The sequence below is a fragment of the Aquila chrysaetos genome, chromosome 4, assembly GCF_900496995.4.
Source record: "Aquila chrysaetos chrysaetos chromosome 4, bAquChr1.4, whole genome shotgun sequence".
In the NCBI taxonomy this organism is placed as follows: Eukaryota; Metazoa; Chordata; class Aves; order Accipitriformes; family Accipitridae; genus Aquila; species Aquila chrysaetos.
The window spans coordinates 4,456,396-4,482,055 of NC_044007.1; the positions used below are offsets into that span (position 1 = coordinate 4,456,396).

Here is a 25,660-nt window from a genome sequence, read left to right on the forward strand (position 1 = left end):
TGCGAGGCGGCGGGGACCAGCGGCTCGCGCCACCTGAGGCCCGCACACCGCGCCTGCGCAGGCGGGACGGGGCGGCTCCCCCCCCCCCCTCCATCCCCGGTTTGAGGGGCGGCAGCCTGACCCCCCCCTTCCATCCCCCGCAGCCATGTTAGTGTGGGGAGCGAACCAGACGGGGAGGGAGGGAGGGAGGGAGAGGGCAGCCACGCATCCCATGGTGCAGCGCGCCGGGAGGGCGGGGGAGCGGCCTGGAGTGGCCGGGGCGGGTAGGCAGGCAGGCAGGCAGCTGCCCGCGCCGCCGCGCAGACCCACCTACAGCGGGGCAGCGGGCGGGCGGCCTCTGCAGCCGGCGCATCGCGGGACAAGTCCGCTGCTATCTCCTCTCCTCGCCTCAGCTCGCCGCGGACCCCTCCGCCCGCCGGGGACTGGCCGGCCGGAGGCGGCTGCCCCGCAGCGCGGTGAGTGCTGGCGGCGAGGGGGCTGCCTGAGGAGAGGAGGAGGAGGAGGGGACGGAAGGGGCTGGGGGGGGACGGGGACGACGGGACGACGACAGGCGGAGTGAGGTGCAGCGGCCCCAACGGCACTAACTTACGTAATGGGGGGGGGGTGTGTGTGTGTGTGTGATGGAAAGGTGTGTGTGGGGGCAGCGGCTTTTCCTTCCGTGTGTGGTGTGTCTCCCGCCCCCGGCTCGGCGGCCCCGTCTCCTCAGGGGAAGAGCCGCCCGTTTCTTCTGTATCCCTCGGGAGGGGCTGCCTCGGACAGTGAGGAGGGGGCACAGGAGACACGCCGCGCCACCCCCCCCCCGCACGGGGCACGCGTGTGTTCACACGTACACGCACACACGTACCGCACGCCGTGGGTGCCCGCGCCCGGGGGGGGGGGGGGGGGGGAAGCCTCCCACGGCTGAGGGCAGCCCGCGGCCGGGATGCGAGCGAAGGGCTCCGGCCGGCCGAGGGAGAAGGCGGGTACGGGGGGTTGGGGGTCCGGGCAAGAGCCGCTTCCTCTCCGAGCCTCGTTGCGGGGGACGGGCGGGATGGGAAGGGAGTGGGAGAAGAGAAGGCTGCGGGGAGAGGTCATCTGGTGCACCGCCTGCCCCTTCCCCCTCCGCCATCCCGGGGAGAAGCCGGCCGCCCCCTCCGCCCTGCCCGCCCGGGAGGCTCGGCCGGCGGCCGGCCCCTCTCTGCTCCCTGGGGCCGGGGCGGCCGCGCCGGTCCGGTCCCACCGGATGTGGCGGGAGGCGGTGAGGTGCCGGCGGCTCGGCGAGGCGGAGCGGGACGGTCCGTAAAGTAAACAAAGGGAAAGGGAAGGGAGGAGGAGGAGGAGGAGGAGGTGTCCCCCTCGCTGCCGGAGCCGGGCTGCCTGGCTTTGCCCCTTCCTCTTTCCAGGCGTGCGGGTAAATCTGTGGTTTGCCTCTTAGAGCCTGGGTGGGAGGGCGGGGGAAGTGGTTGAGGTTTCTTCTTTCTGTGCGTGTTGGGGTTTTTGGGGGGTTTGGTTTTGGGTTTTGGGTGTGTTTTTTTTTTTTTTTGTTGTTGCTGTTGGTTCTGTTACTGCGCTTGCTGGAGAGTGGGATTGTGTGATCGTGTAATCCAGGGGGAAGCAGGGGCAGCTCTTTGGTCACATACACGTTTTAACCCGGGGTTAACCTCCTAAATCTGTAGCGGGGAAGGGGGAGCAAGTGTTCCTCAGGGTGGCTTTTGATCGACCCGGCTGGCGCCACAGAAGTTGGATTAGATAGAGGAGCCTTTGCACTTCTTGAAGAAATTTGATATTCTTTTTTCGGTTGTAACCCCGATTTTGGAGTATGGTGAGAATTGTACTTCTGCAGCTGTAACAGAGTATCTTTCTCCTCAAATCCCTGGGACTAATTTTGAAGCGTATGCTGTATATTGCTAATTTTCACATCCATTCTCTTTTCAAACCTCTTTTACTCAGATGATGATTTTTTGGAACAAGGGGTAGTCTTTCTCTTTGATTTCCGTGGTGTGGTGGTGGTTTTGTTTTTTTTTTTTTTTCTGGCTGAAAGACTGTTCACTATATTGTTTCTATGTTAGTTGACTTGCAGTCAGTCTTATTGAAGTGCTCTGAAAGCAGAGTGTATCCTGTAGGCCCTAGCACTCTTGCAGCGTCAGCTTGCAGCTCAGTTTTTGGCAGTTTGAGTAGGATAATAGCAGTGCTGTAGTAAATGTGTTGAACAAAAAGTTCATTTGAAAGGAGAAACACTTGGGGATTCATATTGAAGTATTTAATGTAAATGTTAGCTTAAAAGTGAAGTGGTATTGCAGTGTCCCTTAAAAATTCAGACTCCTTTTGGCCTTCGGTTGTTTAGTATCTTTTTTTTTTTTTTTCCTGTGTTAATTGGAAAAGTCCCACATTCCTCAAAGCTAATCTGCCTTTATCATCTCTGATTTTATTAAATCTGAGTAAGGTCAAGAGCATAACTGGATCGGGGCCAGAAAATATTAAATGTTACATAGTTATTTGGAACAGCTTGTTATCTTACTGATGTTGTCCATGTCTAAAATTCCACCACTTCCTTTCACACCACCTGGCTCGGTTTTTGTTACCTCTGAAATCAGGCTGTTATCCTACCTTGTATCTTTGTTGGAACATCTTTGCCCGAATGGTGTGATTTGCGGATGGGGGCCACAGCCTTTGGATTTCTTAAAGCAAGGTTTATGGCTGAGATTCTGTAAAGAATGTGTATGTGTACTTTTGAGATTGGAGCCTATGCAATAAATTTAACGGACCTAAAATCTGAGGTACTGTTAACAAAAGAAACAAAAAAACAACCCCAAAGGAGGGAGGAGACGCTAGTTGCTGGGAAACATTTTCTCTCACAGGACTGTAAACTCTACAGGCTATTCAACAAGAGAAAAACTGTTCTGAAATTAATTTGTCTTTTGGGCGATTATGTCTTAAATCCAGTTTTTGTAGAACATGGCTTGGATTGATGTTTGTGTTGGTTGATCTTTTATTTTGCGGGAAGGTTAAAACATACACATAAAAGGAAGATGCCATAGTACTTATTTGTCAAAAGCTTTAAGCTTTATTTGGCCTCAGCCTTAGGTATTATTAAAAGTACTAAGTATGTGTAGTTGACATAGCAATCAACTACCAGTGTATTGGAGTACTTAATCCAGAAATGACTATTCTTAGAATGGCACTCTTGTGTCTTGAATGTGTAATTTGCTGAAATAGCTTTAAAAATTGTTTCAACATCTAGATATCTAGTGATCTAACTGTGCTTCAAAGTATGTTACATATTGTAGAAAGGTTTTTGTTTTTTTTTTTTTTAAATATAATGGTTTACCACATGATGACTAATAGTTGAATGGGGGAATCTTGGTTTTGTAAATTCCACCAAGCTAATAGATATTTGGGGGGATGATAGGAGGAGAGAAAAGCAGGAGTGCTTTTTGGAGATTAAGTAGTAAACCAGGTGGCTTTGGTGGTTTAGGAGATTGTCTTCTATATTTTAATGCATCTATAAATGTGGTGGTTTTTTTTCAGTGAGAGGGTTACTCAAGAAACAAGAAGTTATTTCTTGCCATTTGTATAACAAAATGATCTTTTTTTTCATCCCCTGGTAAGCATTGCCATGTGTAGCAATATGGTCTTTTGGATGATATAACATTAATAGTAACAATACAGGCTATTCCCATTCCTTTTGTATCTCTTTAAGATTTGTGGAAGAATCTTTTTCAGTCTGACAGAGAACTTTCTGTGTTCTCAAAGCGCAGTTTTGAAGTACATTGTGTTGCTGGTTGTTCTTAAATATTTGTATGTGTATTCACCTACAGGTTTTTGACAGCTACATGCACTGGTGTTTAAACAATAGTCATGTTTTGCAGAATATTGGTAACTGTAAGTAGGTTGTAATTTTGCTGTAAAATCTGTACATTCAAATCTTGTCTGTTTTTAGTCTTGCATGATTTTTTTGTCTTAAATTGAACGTTTGTAGCTTTACATTTGATGTAAATTACTGCATAAAGTGCCTCTGTATTCTCACGTTCTGGACAAATTTCAATTGGTAGAAGGTATTTAAAAAAGGACACTCTTATGCTAGAATTCATACCCAAGATCTTTTTTTTTCTTGTGTTACAACTACCACTCTGGGATGCTAGCAGTGAAGACATGGGTTTTAGCTGTTTCTTACCAGTAAGCTTTTGAGTCCTCATTTCAGACAGCTGTCAATGAACACTCAGGTGTGTGACTGATATTTAGCTCCATCAGATGTGGTTTCCAGACTAAATCTGTTTTTCCTTTCATCTTGTGTTTCAAGTACCATTGCTGAGGAATATGAAAACATGGATATATTGATTTAATTTCTTGAAAAGGTTTTAATTAGAGGTCAGGATTTTTAAAAATGCAACAAACAAATCCTTACTGTATCACTTTGAGCTCTTGTATGGAATGCTAGCAGAAATGGTTTAGGAACACTCTAAAACTCTAATTTGAATGTACTTATTTAGGACCTGAACTACAGTGATTCTTGTCTCCCTGAATGGTAACTTCTACAGGATAGTTATTTTGTACTAGAAGTTGTCTCTCATTTTTTTAAGTGTTTGAAAAAAACCCTAGAACTTAATGCATTTTAATGCAAGATTAGAGTTTGTAAATTGTTAGCAATTTCCAGTGAGTCTCTTCATTTGTATATGACTGGCCCTTAGGAACCTCGGAAGTCCTGTGTGTTGTACCACTGTGTTCAATGAATGTGGTTTATTGTGTCTGTTAGAAAGACATGAAATTGAAAGAATGAGAAATTAAATGGAAAACGTGATATCCAGATAGATATCTGGTTTTAAGTAGTCTTTTTGGTGTAGGAGAGGAAGAACTTCTGTGGAGATAATCAAGTAGATCTTTCTAAAAGCTCTTGTTTTTCAAGTCCTGCTCTCCATGTTCAGGCAGTGGTTGATGGCTAATCAGATGAACTGTTGAAGGAAGTGGCTATTTAAGGATTGAACAGTTTAAAAACCTGCAGATTTTGTGTTGTAGGCTTAAATTTTTATTTTCCCTTTCCCATTCCTTTGTAACTTTGTGTTCTTTCTATCACATAAGCTTACTAAGGTAGGAGTTTGTTGCTGGCTCAGCATTTAGTGTTCCTGACACTGGGATGCAAGTCTTGCAGCTGAGGGGACTTTGAGTGTTAGGTCTTCATGAATAGAAAATGATTAAAAAAACCCCAAACCCAACTGCCCCCCCCCCCCCCCCAATAAATCAAACCAGCAAAAGCACAAAAAACTTCGGATGGCTTGATCTGATTTTTCTCTATTTGTATTAAAGCAGACAGAAGAGAGACAGTTGTGATTACCCAGGTGTGTTGTGCTGAAAGGTGTATGAACTACTAAAATTTGCAAGGGAATGTTTTGAAAGCTACGTCAGAAGGATGTGTTGTTGGAGGGTGTTGACACAGGGAATCACGTATATGAAAAAAAAATAGTTTCAGAGATGGCAGGAGAACCACAGAAACTGAATGCTCTCTGCTCTGACAGTACTTGAAATCTGGAGATGCAGATCACTAGCGGTTGTCAGTGATTCGTAGATTAGGAAGAAGTTGGAGAAGAGTTTCTGAAATCCAGTTTACAAGGTTTGAATGCAATTTTTGTCAAGTAAAAATCAGAATGGAAGAGGTAAATTACAGAAGCTGAAGGCAACAGGCTTTGTTAGAGAACATCTGATAATTCGCTTGCATCAGTGTTAATTGTGGGTACATCTAAATTTTCTTCAGATCTGCAGCAGTCCACGGCTGAACTGGTAGAACTCTCCTGTATTGGATTTCCTTTGTCCCCTATGACTTCAAGACTTTTTTTCTGCCTTCTAACTCTCTGCATTGGTCCTCTGCCTGTTTTTTATCGTGTTCAGTGTGGAAAGGGCATACAGAAAAAGTTCAAGCAGTTTCTGTTAGCTTCCTATTGCATTGAAGAATTACTTGAATTACTAATTTTTTTCTTCTTTTTTTTTTTTCTTTTTTTTCTTTTTCCTTTTTTTTTTTTTTTTTTTTTTTTTTTTTTTCTGGGAAGGGGAACTGACAAGCACTCAAGTCGGTTTCATTTTGCTGCAGGGTTCCAACTTTATCATAGAGTATAATGTAGGTCAGTTTAGAGCTTAATCTTTAAGATTAATCTTGACCCTTTCCCTGCCCATGGCACTGTAATTTAACTGGTTTTAAGACCCTGGACAAATTTACTTCCTTTTGACCAAAAGCGTATAAGCAAAACTTGTGTATTAGTTGTCCTGGAGACAGTAATGGGAGATTACATATTCTTTGCCACTGCTATCGTTCTAGGTATGTTGATGAACAATAGATTTAGAAGCATTTAGACAGTGTAGGACTGTAAGGACAAGAGTCCTTAAATGAGGCACTTCTCATTGCCTTTGCAGAGATTGTAGTGGTAGAGCTGAAACTGTTCTTACTGTTCGGGACAGTAAGAAAGAGGTCAGAGGGCTCTACTGACTGCTAACTACTCCTGTTTCCTGCTGCCATGCTTCGGGTTTTTCATTGTTTACCCACACATGAAAATGTGCAATTCCTGCTTTTGTTTTATTTTGTTTTGGGGGAGGGGAGAGGGAGCAGACCATCTGAGGCTATAAAGTATCTTTGGAAGGCAAAGATAATTTTTTCTTCAGTCCATTGAAGTTCCTGGGAAGGATTCGAAGCAGCAGCTGATTTTTTTTTTTTTATTATTATTTTTTTTTTTTAATATGGGAAGGAGGAGCTGCTACTCTTTCCTGTTTTCTTGCTGCTGGGATAGCAAATAATTTGATTGCAAGGGGATAGCAGAAGTCTAGTTTAGCAGAAGCTCAGAATGAGCTAAATGATATATTTTGCAGGTCTGAATGCACCTCTTTAACCATGTACCTAGCTTTTTTTCCCAGGCCTTTCTTAACGCTGCAAGGAGTGTTTGCTGATATAATCCATGGGATGTACAATAGCCAGTAAGGTCTCTGGTCCATCAACATTTGATACTTAATTTCCTAGCATTGCCTTCAAGATTACTGCTACTGAAGGTACTAGTAAGAGACTTACAAATCCCAATGTCTGAGTTATACCCCGTGGTGGTGGAGATTTATACCAATCAATACCTGTTTCATCCTTCTGTTGTAGGTTTTATGTTCAGTGTGAATGCTGAGGCAAGTTTGTCCTCAGTAATACTCTGTAGCATTGAGATTCAGAAATTCTGTGATCTTTAAAAGAGAATTTCCTCTTACTGATTTTAGGCAATCTTTTAAATTCTTTGTCTATGAAGATAGCGTGAAAGCATAAAATCTACTGCCATTTTCTTATTTTCACATAGGTATCTGTTCTTGATTTCCTTTTTTGGACTAGGTAGTTGCAATCTTTCTGTCCGTTGAGGGAAAAATTGTCTTATGTTCTGGTTTAGAATACTGGAGTTTTTGTTGCCCACTTTTTTCAAGTAAAGGTTGAAAGAAAGGAGAAAAATAAAGTTAGTGTTTAAAAGAGTACAGTTCCTTTTTATTTTTGGTTAGTTAACTGAGCTGTTTACCCCCCCCCCCCCCGCTATTTCTAATACACTTTTCTTCAAGCAGAAAGTCCTTTTGCTGGTGGCTGAATGGTCTTGTAGTTCTTTTATGCCTGCTTATACTTCAGGTTTTAGCAGTCTTCTCCTTCATCCCCTTTGCTGCTTTACTGATGCTCTTCTGTAGTGGAAGCTGTTTAAAGGTAGAGATACTTCTTCGTAATTGATTTTCCAGTCTAGGCAGCAGCACACAAAAGTAATGTGTAACAGTTACCTTCATAGTTCAGTTGTTTGAACTAACTCTTTGTAAAGAGTTAAACTTCATACTTCTTTAGTTGTGTATTGGTCCTTATCTCCCTTTCTTCACCCTTTCCCCAGCAGTTCCAGAACTTGATGAAGGTATTATTGTATTTTTGCCAGTGCCTAGGACCTCTCGTGTCTGATACCACTGCTTTTGTTAACCAGTGGTGGAAAGAGATAGGAAACACTGATGCAACCGCAGAATTGAAAGTCGAGAGGCAAGAATTTTTTCTACCTCTTCTGTGGCTTATTTTTTTCCTTTTGATGGCTGAACTAATTTAACTGCTGGGCTGTTGTTTATTCCCCTTTAAAATAAGGACAGTGCTTTGCTCAGGCTTTGTCCACTGGCACATAAACACATGGCAATTCTGAAGTGCTTTCTGTAGAGGGGTTTGAAGTACCCTTCAAGAAAAGTAGAAACTATGATGTTGGATGGAAGTTATTCATTTAAGGTGCCATCTGACTGCTTGGAATGAACCTTGGTATAGCCATTGCAATTAATTCATGTTTGTCAGTGTACTTGTTAACCTTTCATGATGCCTGACTCAGAACTGCATTTGCATTTACTAAATAAAATGCACTTGCATTTTATTTTATGAGTAGGGGAAAAAAAGCTGGTTGATAATATGTATGTAAAAATGCACATCCCAAGTGATGAGCCACAACTCGGAGGGTTTTAATCTCTAAGTCCCATTTTTAATTGTATTGAAGACTGTTTAATTTTGTTACATTTTTAACTAGTTTTCCATTGCCAACCTTCACCCAGGAGACCTTTACACACTTCTGACATGTAAGGGTCTTGCTTGCAGTGAAGCTCTTTGCAAATGTTGCAAATTACAGTTCCTGTTCTTACTCTTGTGTTAACAGTACCATTATGGGAACACTGTTAATTAATGGCTAAAGAAGTAATTTTTAATTTTTATCAGTTCTCACTTTCTATTTCAAGCTTAAGCACTATATCCTAAAGGCTTCTAGATTCCAGTTGGTTTATTAATTATCTTGTCATTTTTACTTTAGTTTGTATAAATCACAAAGCTGGCTGTTTTCTGTACTTGTTCTGGTGCATCTCAACTCTACAGCCTCTCTTCCTACTCTGTGTTTAGTGCATTTTGCATTTTGTTGTTGAAATGCCTGCTCAAAACATACTTTGCAAGTTCTACAAGAGCTGAGTAAGCTGGGATGTGCAGGTTATGGATTGATTGGTGCTCACTTTGTGTTTAATCTTGTTCTGCAGGTGCAGAAAAAGAAATGCTCTACTGTGGTGTAGCAAGGGGGGAAAAACTTGGAGCAATTTTTTACTGAATTCAGTACTGGTAAGATTTAGTTAGAATGCTGTGTTCAGTTTTGGGCACTGTACATTGAGAAAGGGTTTTCCTCTCTTTTGGATGCTTTCAGTAGCAGAAGATGCCTGAAGACTATGACACACAAGAATTGAACAAATTCAGATGTTAACTTTTTATCTCCTTGTAGTCTTAAGTTAGTCACATGCATTGGGCTACTACAAGAATGAAGAAGATAAAGGCATATGGGGACTAAAATGAGAAATAGTTGACTTAAATAATAGGTCTGAAGACTTGGGTTGGTTACTTGGGGAGGAAGACTTGTAATTCTAAGAATAACAAACCATTGGAATAGATTAGGGAGGGATTCTTGTCACTGACCATCTTTAAGAACAAATTAGGCATCTGTCAGAGAGGAAGTGCTGTTTATCCCTACCTCAGGAGTGGCAGATTGACAAGATGACCTCTTGAGTCCTATCCAGCACTGATTTTAGTGATGCTAACAGGTAAAGAATGTGGGGTTATTATTTTCAGGTTTATGCCAATAGTCAAAAGGTAGTTGACAGCAACCCCAGCAACTGATAATTTTCTCTGAGCTCTTGTAAGCAAGTCCTCTCTGTTACCTTTTTAGCTATTGCCTGAGACTGTGGAGCTTTGATGTAAATCTGTTGCAGGCAAAGCATCTTGTATTTTCATTGTGGAATGCTGTTCTCAGTTATGGCTGTAAAGGTCATGGAGAGAAGATCTTTTTCATAAGTGAAACTGTCATGCTTTTCTATTGGTGCAGATGTTACCTAGATATGGCTTGAAAAACAGAATTATAAACTGGTTACTGATATTAAAACAATTAGCTTAGTTGCCATTTTGTCATGTACTTACAAATTTCATGGAAGAAAACATGCAAGACTTCTAAACTGTGCAAGCAAGTTAATAAGGTGGCCTTAGAGGATGACTTTTTTTAATTCCTTTTGGTATTGCCCTTTAATTAATGACTATATTTTATTACATATTAATAAACTGAGCTTTGCTTTCAGATTAATAGGAACTTCTGGTGAATCTATACTTTATGTCTACCTTTCACTCATTAATGTGATAGCTTGTATTTTGATGTTGCATCAATAGGCTTCCTCTTAATTGTAACTCAGTCTGTTCTAAAGCAAGTCAAAATGTTTCTCAGCATTTTGTCATGGAAGGAGTAAGTCACTACTGAGATTGGGAAACAGAATTAGGTAATCTTTAGTGAAAATGTGTATGGAGACAAAATGTGGTATGCATGGCTGTCTGTACTCAGTACAGCCTCTGCTGGAAACTAGTATTAATGACGCACCCTGCATTTGAGACATTCCTTATGAAAGTAAAGAATAAATTCATTGATCTGATAGCTTTTTAAACACTGTTAAAATTTAGAGGCAGAAGGTGCTGGAATTAACACTTTAGTGCTACATCTGAGTTCAGGGAGCCTTTAAACTGAAAGGTGAAGCTAAGAGTGTACATCTGTGCAATGTGTATAAACTTGTAAGCTGTTTGTTATGGTTTGGGGAAGTAAAAGTCATTTTAAAAAAAAACAACCCTGTGTGGTATGGAGGCAAGAGGAAGCATCTTTCTTGTCATTTGTATTAAGTTCTGTTTAATCAGTTATAAAAGCACCTAGTCAGACTACATACTGAATCTTCATTATCAGGACAATCTAATAATTTCAGATTTATGTGGATTTCTTGTTTAGTGTTGTCTTTGTAAATTATGTGATTTTGGCCGGTGGGCGGTGGGGTGGCGGATCTCCTTCAAGGAGGAGGATAGCATTGTTATTCTGACTCTTATCTCTTCTTGAATGCTTTGTGAATATTAGATTATTACTTGTATTTCTTGGGTTGTGGACGGAAACAAAAATACCATAGTCAGAGCCCCTGTAAAACTTAGGCGAAGAATAGAGTAAAAAAAAAAAACCCAAACAGAAGCAGAAAATATAATGCCAAATACACTTCTGTTCCATCTTCTGCCTAGAGCTCGTGTCAGTGTTTCATTTTTGTAAGAAAGCGAGCTTTAGTACTCTGGATATCATCCTCTTGTGGATGGAAATTTGTTACCTACATGAAATCAATAAACAACCAGGTGTATTTCTTTTGGAGACTAGGCACCTTTAGAAGAAGATGGTGTGCAGCACAGATGATTAATTCTCAGATGGGGATTTAAATGAAGTGAAAGTTCAGTTGTGTCATAGGTTACAAGCCCCTGCTTATTCAGCCTTAGTAGAAGGGGGAGAGTTTCTTTGTGTGATGGCAGTACTGCTTGTCTCATGCTGTTTCAGTGCTTTCAAAAGCTAGTTTTATGCCTTGCTCTCTTTTCATCAAAAGACGAGAGGGAATTCTTAAAGACAGGAGTGTGTATCATTGGCTTCGTTTTACAACTGAATCAGCTTTTTCTTCTCTTAAAGGCAAACAAAACCTTTAAACTGTTTCATAATCTGAGAAGAGTATTGAACACAGGAGCTTCCCTTCCTGGGAAACAAATTTTGGAGTTCTATAATGTATTTATGTGGCTTTTTGGAGATAAATGGGGATTGCATTCAAGTTCTTTCTTTAAAAAGCCTTTGTTATTTCTGTTGAAATAGATCTTGAACTACGGTATTCTCAAGTGGGAGTAGGAACATTGGTCATATTATACCAAGCAAGAGATCATGGAGTGGAAGTACGGGAAGGGTGGGGACTGCAGCAAGTTGTGAAAATAAAGCGCACTTGCTTTAATACCTTAGTCTTGAAGTTGATAGAAGTAGTAAAATAAGGCAAGACCTTGTGGGTTGCTGAGTCGAGATCAGTTTTAGAAAGGCAAGATGAAAGCAGTGAGTCTTGAGAGAGGATTTGAAGCATAGTCAAAATGAAATGGGGAGGGGGGAACTGGTGCCCATGTGCATATAATGCGAGTACTTAATGCACAGCTGTCACTTGAAATACGATAGTTTTTTGGACTGAGTCTGTGTTACAGCAGTTTTAAGTGTTATGTTGAACTTGTGTTCTATGTTGTTAAACCTTTGTCTTTATAGCAGATTTTGTGTGATGGTGCTTACGAATGGGTGGTGGTAGTAAGTATCAACTCCTTTATTTTTTGTGTGTTTTTAATATGATATGGAATTGAGATCTTGCTGAAGTTTGCCCTTCTTCCCCCAGTTAAGTTAAAACATTCTGGTTAAAAGTCCTGTAGAACTACTGGTGGTGGGGCTGACTGTGGCCATATGGGTATGTTTTGTGGTGACATGCTTATGGTCTATGTTTGGGTCCAATGAGTCTGTTCCAAATTCTGCTTTATGGAATACATTCTTCTGGTGTCCAAGCCCCTAAGCAATGTTAAGATCAAGTTAGTGCTTGTATGCCAATTATCCCAAAACACTAAGGGTTTCAAGACTAGTAAATCTTTACAGTATTGTGTCTGTGCAAATAGTGCTTTTGAGTCAGTCTAGAATTCAGTAACTGTACTTGGGGCTGTGTTGTACTATTCTTCTGCATAGGTTTCTTCTTGGTGCTACTGCTGAAAGTGCTCCAGGCAGGTCCATTACCCTCCTTGCTTGAGATGTAGAGGAGCTGTGTATATACAGTTGTTTACGCAAGATATAGGAGAGTATCTAAAAGCCTACGTGTACAACTAGCAGGAACGATAACATTGCAGATAACTTCATTATAATTATGTCTCATCTCTGCTAAAGAAAATATTACTTGTGTCCAGAAATTGCTGTTACTGTTCTTGCCCTGCACTGACAGAGCTCTTGAAGTCTTTCCTGTCTACCGTGATCTTTAGTGGAGTTTTACTGTGACTTACTGTAGTGCCAAAGGGGCATCATTAGAGACCAGATCTGATCACGTTAAATGCTTTCTAAGGATAAAAATGCTGCATTGCACTGAATTGTTTATTTGCTTTGCTGCTGCGCATCAGAGGTAGAAGAAGGAAGTGAAGCAAGTAACATTGATCTTTAGTGGTCCATCTTCAGCTTTGTAAGGCTTGAGATGATGAATTGCTGTATTGAAATGGAGTGGAAGATCTGGGAGAGGGTTAGGAAGAGACGAATTTGTGAAGAGTAAATTAAAGGAGTGATAAGAGCAAAGAGGACAAATTTGAAGAACTTGATCAAAGAGCTTTAAAGGTAGCTGAAAACATAAGGTAGCTGAGGAACAAGCTCTATGCCTAGAAGATATTTTAAGATTTTTATTCTTGGATACTAGTAATTGGCTTATGTCTTCAGTTGTATGCTTGGTGAAGAAGTCACGCTGGAGAGGGAATGGAATGATACTGGAAGACAAAACTTAAAATTTCAGACAGTCTATATGGAGGTTTAGATCTACAAGTAAGATGCTCTGTTTTAATTGAAAAACAGGTAGGATTATGTGTGGTTTTTTTAAAAGAGGAAAATAAGGTAAGACCATGATAGATAAAACTGAGTAAAAAAAAAAAAAAAAAGAAAGATAGGAAACAAATAAAACTGGACCAAATGGGTGACTTACAGCCAGTTTGGAAAAAGTCTAAAAAGTAATAGTTTTCCACTACAAAAAATGTTAAACTTAACATTTAAATATTGTCAGTTTACTGAAAACCATACCCTTGTGGAGAAAGGTAGAGAAATTTCAAAAGCTGTGAAAAATTCCTTTTTTTTTTTTTTAGCAGATATATTTGGGTTTTTCTTTTACTTTAAAGAAACCATTCTGTAAGAGATATACTTTTTTTTTTAAAAAAAAAGTTGAAATAAAAGCACAATACTTCGTTTAACCCAAACCACTTTTTATGTTTAATCTCCTTTTGACCACTGTAGAAGCTTTCAGCATTTATCCCTATTAGAACAAGACTAATTGATGTTTTAAGAAGTGTTACAACTGGTCAAACTTGAGTTGAGCATAGGAGAGTTCTTGTCACCATTTGCTTCCTAAGTAATTGACAAATGAAGTCAATCAGTAAGTAACCTGCGAAAACAAATCTTGGGAAGGTATGCCTGGAAACGGCTGTTAGTGTAAGGGAGATGAAATGATCCTGTGTTTGCATCATCTCTGACTGCATTACTCTCTTAGCAGCTAATGACGAAAAGAGGCCCTTTATTTGTGCTCGAGGGTTGCCATCCAACATCAAATCACACTAGCATGCATTTGTACACTGACTTTTACACACATGGGTAGTTCTATTGAAAATCAGTGGGGTAACTTGTGTGGAAAATTTAACATGCTTGTAAGTGTTTGCATTATTGATGCCTAAGCAATTAAAATAATATTTTTCTAGTGTTTCTGTTTGGTGCATATTTGATGTTGCATGTAAGTCCCATGATATCACACACACCATTATTTTAACAAAATGCTTTAAGGGTGCTATTGACGTAACTTCCCAGAGTGTGGAAAGGTCACTACGGTTGGCCTTGGAAATTAAAAGTAGCTTTTGCCATATCAGAAAACATCTTTAATTAAAATCAATAACTGCATGGGTTTTTCAGTTTGAGAAGCAGTCTCATGAGCAATTTCCCTTTTCCTGAAGGACTTATGATGTCATTCACATTGTCTTAATTGTTGGTATGTTCACAAATTGTCCCAAATCATGACTAATTCCATAAAAATATTCAGAGCAGACATGATTCTGGAGAAAGCTGTTTGCCGCTCAGTCTGGTAGAGATAATGGGACAGCCGGCTGACTTAACGGATTCTGTATTAACTTTAAAATTAGTATTTCAAGGCAGTGCCAGTCCTCTTACATGCCACCATAAAAGCAGTTCAAGTACTCAAGTGATATTTTTCCTCATGGTATGGATGTGTGTTTCAGGTGAGTGTCTGTGCCTCATTTCTGTGGCTTTCATGTAGAAATTTAAGTATTTTGGTTTCCTTATTTTTTCAGTTTATTATAGCTTAGATGAACACTTAAAAAATTTTACACAGTTTCTTCTTTAACTTTTTTGTGTTACTTTATCTCATCAGGTTCTCTTCTCTTGTGGAAATCTTTTGGTGTCCTTTTTGTGTGAGAAACTTAAGTAGCTAAGGTGAAGAAAGGTTCAGAAACAGTTCTTAAAAATTGTGCTAAGTGCTTAATGTGTAAGCTTAGGCTTTCTACTGGTACTGCATTTGTCCCTATAGTATATATTTGTTCAACAGGCAAAATAGCAAAAACAAGTAGCAGAGTAGCAAAACCAGCTTTGTAGATTACTCAACTCTGGGATTCTTTCGGATCAATCATTTCCTTTAAAGAAAAACTCCACAACTCTTTCTGGACAGCGTACTATGTGTATGTGTTGAGCTATATCTGTATGTATTTGTTACTTCAGCTAAAAACTGGCTTGGCTGTCCTATGATGTGCATACCCTGAGGAAATGCTTTTTGCTAGTTCCTCCCACATGCCTTTTTTTTTTTTTTTTTTTTTCCCCAGGAAAGCACTCTTTCTAATTCTAGATCTGGATGCTGCTAATGTTTTGAGACACTCATGAGGGTTTTCAGTACTCACTGAATTGTTGTTGCTATTAAATATATGTTAGCTGTATTAAAGGTTCACTTCAGAATCCTTCTTTAACCCTCTTCCTTCTTCAAAATACCAAAACCATACAAGTTGTGAAATTTGTAGTTTACCTTCATGGGACCTACAAGATTTTTGGCAACTTGCTTTATAAGGTATCTCTTTTGAGTTCTTTGTTTCCCCCTTCTGTCCCACTCCAAGGACTTCCAGCTAAATAATCTGCACTTGTAAAGTAGGGTATGTACTGCAGCTCATTCCTTTGGAAGGTTGTCTTGTCTTCATAATAATATAAGTTATTTACTTTAAGTTTGTTGGGTATTTGACTACTTTGATGTTAAGTCAAGAAAATATCCTAATAAATTCTAAATGTTTATTTCAGATTTCATGTTTCATCCTGTATTGAGCACCTGCTGCTGAGAGCTGGAAAGTCTACTTAAGGTATGTGGAACAGCTAATGATTTCACTTATACACAGGGTTTTATTCTGGGTAAAAAGGTTCAAGTTGAGATTTTTTTTGTGCTGCTTTTTTGTTGTTGTTGTTGTTGCCTTGTAATTATTGTTGAAAATCCTGTTTTTTAAACAATGGGTGTTAAAACAGAATTTCTTGGTTTGTCTTTTTCCCTGAGCCTCCTAGAACTGGCCTTTCTCTGACATCCCATTTATGGCCCTTCCATTCAGCTTGAGGGGTACAGAGGTGGGTAGACCTGTGCAAGTAACTTAGCATGCATGGGAGGAATTTGTAAGGTGTTTTCTCACCTACCAAAACTACTTAGTTGGAAATTCTCTGACCAGACCAATGTGCTGGCTTTGGAGCGAAATGTTAATGATTCTCTATTCTCACATTCTGCTTTTCTGTGGTACATAAAAATTTGTCTTAAGCAAAATCTTCACTGTAGGGGCACTTGGCCTCATCTTAAGTAGTTTAGCTGCAAGCAGGAGTAGAGAAGTTGGGTAACCACAGTATTCTTTGTATTACAAGAATCTATTTCTGGTCTCCTATTTTTTGGATTCTTTGTGACCCTCCTTCTCCCAGGGTGAATGGTTATATTTGCAAATTTCAGTTCTATTTCTCAGCATACTTGGTATTCCTGACTTCTGCTTTTATTGCTGCTGACATATATGGATGTTTGGAATATTCTTACATTTGAGTGTGGCTAGAATAACTTGTTGGATCCTTTTTTTTTTTTTTTTTTTTTTTCTGGTTTGTGTGTTTTTTCTTTCTACAACCTTCCCTGTGGTTGGTGGTTTGGGAGCCTGTATTACATTATTTCTTTTTTCTATTGCTCAGGCTTTGGCAGGTAACAAAATTCATCTCCTGCTACTTCAAGAGCACGCTTGCATTTAACTTGCTGATGTGGAAAGCCTTATTTAAAAACTTCTATATCACCTGTTTTAGATTATGTTGATATTCTCCTTGCCTGGGCTGTAATGCATTTGAGAACAAAAGAGATGTGTCTGCTAGCATTTCACATGGACTAGGCCCCTAATGGGACTTCAAACTGTTATCTTGCAGTTCAACTTCAGAGTATTGCCTCTCCAGGATCTCTCCATGTTTTCACCTTCATGAAACAGCAGATGGTCACTTAGCGTCTTCTGACTATTTAAATTTGCAGGGGTAGATTTCTTTATTCTTAAGTAGCTTTTTTGCTTAACTTCTTACTTACTTCATGAATGGTCTGGATGTTAGTCAGCCTTTCTTAAACTTCAGTTTTCAAGTTTATGGTGACTAATTGCTTCTCCTTTCTAATTTCTCCCTTCCCTTTTCTGGTATGGGATGATGTTTGTATTATGCAATTAGTTTTCTCCAAGGAATTCCATCTGCTTTCACCACTTCAAGGAATAATTTCAGTGGTTTAAAAAATGGTAGTCTTCAGTTTTGTCACCCAAACTGGAAAAAAACCCAAAGTACTTCAGTTTGAACAAAAAGCACCAGTAGTGGTATTTTTATCAATTAAGACTAAAATTTGTTGCCTTATGTATCATGTTAATTCTGAATTATGATTCAGATGGAAACCCAGATATTTAAAAAATATTTTTTGAACATGGAAAACTAATAATGTGGGAAATCCAGAAGGGGGGTGGGGGCTGGCAAAACAGGTCCTTCCCCCCCGCCACCCTTCAGTTTATCATATAGCAAGGCCTAAAAATCAGACCTATGATTTCAGGGTTTTTTAATGCTTCCTTTCTTTTTGTTTGACCTTTTAAAAGGAACAGCTATGACTGTCGTGATGTCATAGGCAAAAAAGCACACTTGTATGTTTTGTGAACTGAAGCCATTTGTTCTTTGGAGTACATGGTTTGTAAAAGGCTGAAGTGAGTCATATCCTGGTTAAAACCATGACAACTAAGTATTTATTAGTTTGTTAGGTAAATATCTTGCAGTACCTTCCTAGATAAGACTTCACAGAAAACCAGCCCTGTGAATAACAAGGCTGTGAAATATAATGGCAAGTAAGCAGCAGCAGCATAAGATCTTAAATGTAAATTGCAAGTACTTTTGACTTGTCAGGTTTACGTTGAAGTATGTGTATTTTGTCTGGCTGGGGATTTGGTAAGGAGGAAAAGATTAGTGCTACTTACTCTCTGAAATTGGTATTATATATGCAAATACTGGAATGACAGTTCCAGTGGAAATGACAGAAAAATGTTCTGAATCTCTTGCTTACCCAGCTGCTTTATAAACTGTTACCGTAAGTCTTGTATTCATATTGCAAAAATTTAAGCTCTTATGTGTGTGTATCATGCTAGTCGTCTTATTATGCAGTCATGTGCTTGCTTCCACAGAACCACTACCTTGTTTGGTACCAAAAATACACTTGCCTGTTCACTGCACTCTTCAAGCCCTTCTCTTGCAGGATAGATTTCTTCCTGTTAAGTTTGCCATGGTAGTGCTGGCTTTACCCATTCATCTTATGGTATTATTAGTATCTGTATTGGATGGAGTAATAGAACTTAGGATCAAAGGTTTCAATTTTAGGTCCCTGCTCAGACATGCCATTTTTTTTGCTGTAACACTTAAAATTTGTACTCAAAACAGATTATCTCACTGATTTGAATAGCTCCTGAAAGTACTTGGCAGTTCTGTATTTAACCCCCCAGATATCAAGGTGTGTGTCCATGAAAGAGAAAAGCATGGCGATTGTGGAAAACTTGGCTGAATGACTCTGCTAACATCATCCAGAAACCCTGCATGCATAGATGACACTTAGTTGCTTCAGCTCATAAAGTATTCTTTGTCTTCTTCCTGATGCTGATTATTTACTCTGTTTATTAGCAAATGCAGAAGACATATATCAGTAGGGAGGGATTATGAGCAACAGTTCTATTTAGCTTTATAATTCTGACTTATTCCTCAGGCCAGTCTTTATGCACTGAATTGGTGCAGGGGTTTGTAGGTAAAAGTACATGTAATTGTACAGGTATTTATTGTGTGTATTTTCAAAGATGTTGGACAGCCATTGACAGTAGGTGGTGCTAGCACTTCCACCTAAGCAGCAGCTTCCAAAAGATGTTCTTCTGATTATACCCCTACTGCAAGTGACATCAGATGCTTTCCAACTTCATGGTTTTATTTCAGTTGAAATTAACTAGTATTTGATGAGCAACCTTGTTGTATCCAGCATAGCATTCACTTAAAAATAGTATGGTGGATCGATAAATTAATGTTCCTTTATCTTTTACAGTAAGAAACGCTTCCCTAACGAAATCTTTAGAGATCTATGATTTCTGTATGTTTTGGATGTTATGCTTGTAATCTTGTTTTAATACATTCAGGGCTTTTCCCTTCTTGATACAAAATCTGTTTCAAAAGATTTCAGTTCACACTTAGAACTGTAAAGAGTAACCACTCTATTCTCGAGTGTCAAGATAATTAATGTATATTGCTTCTTGCCAATAACACCTATGTGCTTATAGCTCCTCCTGGCTTCTGAAAGTGGAATTTTGCTGGGCTGCTATCTAGTTTATTATTCTGGACTTTAGGGGCATTGGAGAAAGATTTACTTTTCCACCAAGTTTATGTTAAACTTCAGCTTCTTCCAAGCAGGCTGGGTTCACAAGGGTGTGCGAGTTCACCAGTGGTTTTAGTGCAGAACACGCTCTTCTCTCTGGCTGGGGTCTTGCTTCACAGTAAGGTAAGTGCACAGTAAGGGCTCTGTGCTCTACCTGAATTGGCAGCCATCACAAGAGTTTTAAAAGCAACGAACTTGAATGTAACGAACACAAACCATGCCATGTAGTGCCTAATGCCTTTCTGAACTCTATCCTGGCCTTTGCTCAGCATAGCTGTTGTTCCTCAGCCTGTCCCCAGAGCAACTGTTGTCTTTTTACATAGAAAGTGGGCTGGGGGAAGTAAATTTCAGTGCTTGTGATATTCTCAATTGTCTCATCCCTCAGAGGAGTTTAATAAAACTTCAGCCTGTCTAGATTGTCTCCGAATATGTTACTGAGGTAGAATGAAGTAGTGTTTTAGTCTTCTCTCTGGAGGTGCCAAAGGTTGTCTTTATACCAAAACAAGTTATTTGTTTTGGTTGTGAGCCCTTCTGGTAAATGTGAATAGGGAAATATAAAGCAGAAAACAAAGTTTGACTCTGTAAATAGTATTCCTTTGTAATAAGACTTGGATGGATCTGTTGTAGTACATTCTGATGATGCCAGGAATAGCCATGTAATGCTGCTGCTACCTTCCAGACTGTTTAAATTGCAGATTTCTGAATGGTTGACTTGGTTAAATATCCATGAAGCTTTTGCCCATACGTCAGGGCTTTTGCCTGCACATTGCAGCATTGTTTCAGCTTGGAAATGTTGAGACCTTTTTACGGAATGCATTCTTCTTGTCTTGGGGCAACTAATTTTTTTCTTCATCCCAGCCCTGCAAACACATACCTGTTCAAATTTGTGCAACCACGTTGACATGTTCAAATCGGTAAGAGTAGTTCTTGTACCTGAAGTCAAGCATGCCTATACATGTTTTTTAGCTCTTACGGTGGTAGGCTCTTATTTATAGTTGTAATGAAGGTGGATGCAACTCATTTTATTGGTCTAAAAAGCAAAACTAACTCTGTTCCACTATGGCTATTCCGTTCCATCCCACTAATGTATTTATCACTTCTCTAAAAATAGACTTATAGCATTTGGGAATGCAGGGCTATATTTGCAGTGAAGTTCGCTGTAGCTCGTATTTCTATGAGAAAACTTCCCTTGCTTGCTGGTAATGCGTAATTGTCCTTTGATCCTGTATTTTGCTTAATGGGTTAATCTGTACTGGCTGTTATTTGCTGCAGGAAATGGACAAGACTGTTTTAACAGTGGCCTAGGAAAGTTTCTGAAAGCAGCAGGATATTCTGAATCATACACCAAGACCATTCTTACACAAAATAATCAATGGCAATGTGCTTCTTACTGCTAGGTGGTCAACTTTTTAACTTTCCAGTATGTCGAGATTTCAGACACTTAGTGGATCAACTCCACATCAGCCTTGCATCTTTAAAGTGTGTTATCTTCCTACTCGTAAAAAGAAAACTTGAAGATGATTTTCTGGGAGCATCAGAAAGACCAAAATTCAAATGAGACCATAATCTTTTCAAGGCTTGTAAAGTTCAATATTTACCTGTAAACTGAGTTAGGCTTGCCAGGCTTCCTGTTATCCTTTGTGATAGTGTTTGTTATTGGTGTAGCATCTTGGGTTGTAGTTGTAGACCAGGTTGTAATGAGTGTCCTTATAAGAAAAGGAAAATGGGTGGATAAAAATGGACTGACAAGTCATAAAATACTGTGGAAAAAATATTGGCCAGCTTGATAGGCAGCAGGACCAGCAAGTGACAACCCAGGGGTTGCCAAGGTTAGTTTGTGTGTGCTGTAGTAAAGGAAGGATCTGGGTTATTTCCTGGCAGACGTTTATGGAGAACTTCCTTTGAAGAGAAGCAGTCTTGAGCGCACTTCCTGAAATGTGTTTTAATTAGCAGTGCCTGAGATGCAGGGAATTTCATTCCCCAGGAAATTCAGGGCTTATAAATATTGTGCTGTGCTCAAAACGGGACCCGATATTCTAGCTTAACCCTTATCAGGATTGTATAAAGTGAAAAGAGTACTTGTCTTCCTTACATTTGGCATCCCTTGTTCACAAGTTCCAACATAAGTTTTTTATTTCTTTTTCCCCTTCTCTCAGTAGCCTCAATAGTTCTTGCTCACTTTCGATTAACTAAAACCTCCAGATTTTCTGTGGTTTTGTTGCCTTGTTAGTAATCTCATTTTATATATGCAAGGTTGGTTATTCTTACCTAGTTGTAAAGCTGGTGGAAAACTATGCAATACAGCATTAGAAGCCTCTGATGTGATGCCTTTCCTTCTCATGTATTTATAAGACATGTTACCAGTTATATGTGAACAGTCAGTATAAATCCTTTCAAATCAGCCTGACTCCCCTTTATGTCTAGATGCTCGTAGATAATTTGGTTTGCTTATTCTCTTCTTTGGGACCTTAAGTTGCGTAAGTCTTCCCAATATATCACAATTCTTTAGATGGCAATTTCTTTAGAAACTATTAAGTTCTGGAAATAATGCTGTATTTTCATGTGCTTGAACTTCATTAAATCCATTTACAGAAGCAGGAATTGTCAGAGATAGTGGTTTGGTTTTGATTGTATTGTGTACTGTCCACATACACTGCTATCTTGGTTATAGAGTAGATTACTATCAGAAGTGATGTGATTTCTTCTGTCTGTTTCTCACTGGTAGCTATGAAACAGTACTTTTTTTTTTTTTTTTTTCTATGTGGCAAGAAGTAAAGCAGGCAACTTGAATTCCCTCGGCAAGTTTGTGGACAAATGCAGCTTGGACAGTGTTTCCTTATTAAGGAGGATGAAGAGGCTATGCGAAGGCAATAATGGTCTATAACTGTACCCATAAATGAATGCGTTAAGTGAGATACAATGCTCTGTACCAAGAGGCAGCCTTTATCACCTCACAGAAGTTAATAATAGCTGTTCCAGGTACCACAGAAATACTGCCCTTAAACAACATGTGGAAGATATATTGTAACACAGTCCACACTCCCAGCTGTATTGTGGAAGGTGTGTCTTTAAATTGCTAACCAAGATGCTCATTAAAAAAAAAAAGTTCAGCTCTTATTTTAGTAAAATAGTATTTAGAATGTGGAAAGGAAAAGGGCACTTAAAAAGTCATAGTTGTCAACAGGACTGCAAGTTTGGCATTCCAGGTTATTTTTGTATGTATTGTAAGCAGGTGGTTGTGTTGTCATTTCCCTCTTTCAGGATCAGTCTACTCGGTTTAACTTTCAGGATAGGATGATAACAGCTTGGCAGAATCATAATAGGTCCAAAGGAATTGAGGCAGCTGTGATCATGGAGTTCTTCCTTTCAGCCTATTCCTTTATTCTAAATGGTCTCTACAAGAAAAATGTCCAAAAGGAATGGTAGGCTTTTTCTCATAGTATAATACTCAATGTATTTTAACTTTCTCCTGTTTCTGGAAGTCTTGTAGTGTTGTTTTGCTAGTAGTAATATTCCTGGGAGAGTCTGAAGTATATTGCATCATAGTTATTTTAAGCAGAACAATTCAGGTTGTACTCCTCTGCCTTTAATGTATGCTAACTCTTAACAAATCACCTTATATATAAAGTTGACTTGGACTCTTATTAGGGTGAGTAATTTACCTTAAAAACCTTTGCATAATAATTTTTGTTTTTGAAAAGCAGACAAGCAAACAGGATGTTAACTTGGATCTCCTTTTTACATGGTGTTAGGGGCTATATATTAATCCTTTGATACCATAAAAAAATTCCTGAGCACAGGATATATTCATATGCAGCCTGAGTCCTTCTGCTTCTAGCTTTATGCTGAATCCTAAACAGATGCGACCCTAAATGAAGGTGGTCATTAAACAATGACTTCTACATCTTTTTGGGGGGTGGCTTTTTTGGGTGGCTCTTTCTTTTTTCATTTGAAGAGGCCCGCTCTCTCCAGGAAATTCTGTGTAGATGTAGGTAGTCAATGAAGAATAGGACATCTGGTGGTGGTGGTAAAATCTGGGCTCCAGTTCGGAGGTTTCCTGTTCATAAGGTTTGAAGAAAAGCCAAGCCAAAGCTACCTGGAAGACTTGCTTTGGGGTGTGTATAAGCATATGTATGTGGTGTGAAACTTTAATGAGTTACTCTTCTACTCCTTGAAGGAACAGGATAAGAATTAGACCTCTATACTAAATCTAGAGTTCCAGTGACATAAAAATTACGGAATCTTGATAGTAATACAAGGAATTAATATTTTTGATGTTGCTTTTGGTAACAAACACTTAGCTTTGGAGACATAACATAAATGCAGCTTTCCCACTGGAAAGGAGAAAGAATGATGTAAGGAAAACAGTAAGTTACATTGCTTAATATAGTTCTGGTCTCTGTATCCATAGTGATGACAGCAGAACCTGCACAGAATGCTGCTACCATTACTGCAATAACTACATACAAACAGTATGACTAATATGGGTCAGAAGATGCTGTTTTAGCTTTTTTAACTAAAACTTCCACTTGAAGGTATCATCATACAAAGAAAATTTGTGATGGCTGTATTCAGGGGAGCATTACAGATTTAAAAATTGGCTGAAATGCACAAATACAGAGTTAATTATTCTTTTAGCATTTAGTGCTTTTCTAATGCAAGTTGTGCATTTCTGTAATTCTTAGTGGGCAAAGTGTGGAAATATTAAGGTGGGAGGGAGGGTTGTGATCAGTCAGAAGGCTCATCTGTTTTTAAGTACAAGACTACGTACTCCCTTGTTCCAGTTCCTCACCTGGTTTGTATTTTTAAAGGAAATATTTTATCCCTAAATTTTCATCTGAACTCTAAAATACTTTTGTCAGGAAAAAATAATTTCTATGTTATTTGGGTGAGTTGGGTTGAGTTTACTTTAAATTCATTACTTTAGCATGAACTTATTTTTTCCCCCTTCCTTCAAAATAATTTTTCAAGAGAAATTAGCAGGAACCTGTGAACATTTGAAAAGCAGTTTGTAGGAAAGGCCCAAAGCTTGACCTCAGGTCTAGAATTTCTGCTCTCATAGAATTTATAGTTAATTATAGAAACTGAACAAAAGACTTACTGCTTTTGGGGATGGTAGAACTATTATTTTTCTCAGTCCTTTTAAGTGGCAGCAATGCCAAATTCTGCAAATTGGCACATTTTAGTCAATATTGGTTTTAATCTCTTTTAAGCATCCGTATTTTCTCTATAGCTGGTCTGATGACTAATTGAGGTCATAGGCAGTCTGTTCAGGAAATTCTGGTAACTTTGCATTTTCTTATTTTTACTGCTCTCTTGTAGTGTTAAAATTGCCTGAAATGTATTTTGAAGCAAGGACATGTCTTGATTTGTCCACCACATCTCAAATTTCTGAAGAATGCAGAAATTTGAAGGAGGGAAGCAGTCAGGGATGTGAGCAGCCTAAGGACAAGGAAACCTCTCCAAGCCTACCGTATTCCCTGTGGTAGAAAGAGAAATATGTGGAAAAAAATTCGGGTTTGGATCCTTGGATTATGCAAATAATGGCACATATGTGCCATTTGTAGCTTAAATGGTGTGGTTGTTCCCAAATTTTTGTTAAAAGCAGGAGATATTAAAAAAAATTACGTTGAAATATTCATAGTATATAATTGCTGAGGCTGTTGGTAGTGCACATTGGTATTTATTTCATTTTGTGGTTTATAATATATATACTTTGTAGATAATGTCTCTTACATTTTTAACTCCTACACTGCAAATTAAATATTGATTTGTGCATTGCTGGTTTTTAGGCTTCAAGGCACTTCTGAATTGTGGTTAATTGATCTCCAACTCCATACTTTAACACACAGTGGTCCTGAAAGCAAGGCATCTGAATTACAAATTACTGTATGTTTTACACACGCAGTTCACATATTTAACCGATTTCGTGAACCTGAGACTAGCTAGTTTTGCTGTGCAAGTTACTCTTTGAAATGCCTGTGAATATGAAGGGAAAATAAGGATAGAACAAAATAAGAAATAAGCTACTCCTAACAAGTTTTCTAATGTGAAAGTAATGTTATTTGCATGTAAAATATTTGGAAATTCCACACTCTTATCATTCATACTGTCCATATCCATGGCATTCAGT

The 25,660-nt window shown here is 39.2% G+C and overlaps 1 protein-coding gene across 3 annotated transcripts in view; it reads left to right on the top strand.

Moving 5' to 3' along the window:
- Positions 1-239: 239 nt before the first annotated feature.
- PTK2 (protein tyrosine kinase 2) overlaps positions 240-25,660 on the top strand; it is a 226,579-nt gene continuing 201,158 nt past the window's right edge. The window contains exons 1-2 of one of the 3 annotated variants that reach the window (XM_030011674.2): positions 240-455; positions 15,897-15,955. The gene's annotated coding sequence lies outside the window, so the exon portion shown is untranslated. Of the gene's footprint in view, positions 456-1,374; positions 1,391-15,034; positions 15,051-15,896; positions 15,956-25,660 lie in introns of those variants that run through there. The other 2 variants (XM_030011675.2, XM_030011676.2) reach the window with 2 other exon arrangements.